Raw genomic sequence first — 2341 nt, 5'->3', positions numbered from 1 at the left:
GTTCTTGTTGGTTTGCTTGTTGATATGGTCAATTATGTGGATGGTTTTCCTAATATTGAACCAGCCCTGCATCCCTGGTATAAATCCTACTTGATCATGGTGGATGACCCTTCTAATCACTTGCTGGAGTCTTTTTGCTAGTATCCTATTTAAGATTTTTGCATCTATATTCATTAGGGAGTTTGGTCTATAGTTTTCTTTCTCTGTTTTTGACCTGCCTGGTTTTGGAATCAGTACCATGTTTGTGTCATAAAAGGAGTTTGGTAGAACTCTCTCTTTGCTTATTATGTCAAATAGTTTGTATAGTATTGGGATTAACTGTTCTCTGAATGTTTTACAGAATTCACTGGTTAATCCATCAGGTCCTGGGGATTTTTTCTTAGGAAGATCTTTGATGGTCTGTTGGATTTCTTTTTCTGATATGGGACTATTCAAGAATTTTATTTCTTCTTCTGTTAGTCTAGGCAGTTTGTATTTTTGTATATATTCATCCATATCACCTAAATTGGTGTATTTATTGCCATATAATTGGGCAAAGTAATTTTTAATGATTGCCTTAATTTCCTCTTCATTGGAGGTGATGTCCCCTTTTTCATCTTTGATGCTGTTAATTTGCTTTTCTTCTTTCCTTTTTTTAATTAGATTGACCAGTACATTGTCTATTTTGTTTGTTTTTTATCAAAGTACCAGCTTCTTGTCTTAATTATTAAATCAATAGTTCTATCACTTTTGATTTTATTAATTTCTTCCTTAATTTTTAGGATTTCTAGTTTGGTTTTCTGCTGGGGGGGGGTTTAATTTGATCGCTTTCGAGTTTTTTTATTTGCATTTCCAATTGATTGATCTCTGCTCTCCCTTGTTTGTTAATATATGCATTCAGGGATATGAATTTACCTCTGATTACTGCCTTCTTGTCTGAACTCTTGGAGTAGCCTCCCTGTTTTATTTCCATTTCCTCAATTCTCTCCAATCTCATCCAGTCCCCATACAGCTGCCAAAGTGATTTTTCCCTCTAAAGAGTAAGTCTAACTATATACCTTCTTTACCTTCCCTTCAATCAAAAACTCTGTTGATCCCTTAATATCTTGAGTCAAAAATAATTTCTCCTGAAATTTAAATATCTTTACAATTTGATCTTTTAAGACATTTTCAACCTTCTTATATTTTACTCTATTCCTTATATCTAGTGTTTCAGCCATACTGTTATGCTTCATATAATTCCTGGTTTCCTTCAAGACTAAATTCAACCACTTATGTGCCTTCTTTATGAAGGCTTTCCCAGATCCTAGGAATTTATCTCCCCAAATTTTCCTTTAAGGAACCCTGGAAGGGACTTGTTTCACTTTTGTCTTTGTATCCCCAGTGTTTGGCACAGAACTTCAAGTTAGTGCTTGATCTATGTTTCTCAAATGAATAGGATAAAGGTAGGATAAAAAAGAAATGTTTCATGTAGAAGATCTTGAGCTTAATATTAAATGAAATACACCCCTGCCTCCCTTTTGTCCACTCTCATTGTTCTGTTCCTCAGTCTCCAAGGAAGACAGATCTCATTCTCACTCTTGATAGTAGCAGCTATTATATCCTCAGCTCTTCTTATTCTTCCCTTTCCTTGCTGTCCCATGGACCAGACTGCACTCTAGCCTGGCTTCTTTGGAAAGATGGCCTCAGGAGTTCAAGTAGCTGATGAAGGAAATTTTATAGGAGAGGAAAGTTTAAAGTGTTTCACACAAAAATAAATCAAGAAAGGTGGTTATATTTTGTCTCAATATTGACCAAAAATGCATCATTGTGGAAGAAGGCAAAGAGATCTTATTTGGAGGTGTTGGTGAAACTGTTACTGATTCTTTCAAGAATTTGTGGGAATGATTTCTGAAAAGGATTTTCTCTACATTATTTATTATGATGCAAGCTTTGAAACAAAGAAAAGAAGAGTTAACTTCTCCTGCTTTGGTCACCAGAACTAGCACCTCTCAAAAATAAAATAATTTATGCAAGCTACAGTGATTCTCTCAAAAAGAAACTTCCACTTATTAAACACGAATGTCAAACAAATGAACCAAGCTTGTATTGCTAAGAAACTTGACGGATTCTTAATTGTAACTTTTGCTAAATATGTAAACTAAATATATTTAGAACAGACCTGCCATGTTCTATATTAAACTAGATATATAAATCTGTATAAAATAGCCCTTACTCTGAAGTCTAAAAAATATTAAATGAAGCAAGAGATTCTAGGACACAGAAGTGAGGAAGGAGGCATGAAGGTGAGAAAGGTTGTGCCACTTCTGAGGAACAGCAAGAAAGTCAATTGGTTTCAAATAGAATATGTGAGGAGAAGTAA

At 34.5% G+C, this 2341-nt stretch overlaps 1 pseudogene; it reads left to right on the top strand.

The window, feature by feature from the left end:
- The first annotated feature begins 1587 nt into the window (after positions 1-1587).
- On the top strand, positions 1588-2123 carry LOC100028049 (destrin-like; annotated as a pseudogene).
- The last annotated feature ends 218 nt before the right edge of the window (positions 2124-2341 follow it).

The sequence above is a fragment of the Monodelphis domestica genome, chromosome 6 (assembly GCF_027887165.1).
Source record: "Monodelphis domestica isolate mMonDom1 chromosome 6, mMonDom1.pri, whole genome shotgun sequence".
Taxonomy (NCBI): domain Eukaryota; kingdom Metazoa; phylum Chordata; class Mammalia; order Didelphimorphia; family Didelphidae; genus Monodelphis; species Monodelphis domestica.
The sequence above is the reverse complement of the archived record's forward strand: the minus strand, read 5'-3'. Positions and strand labels throughout refer to the sequence as shown.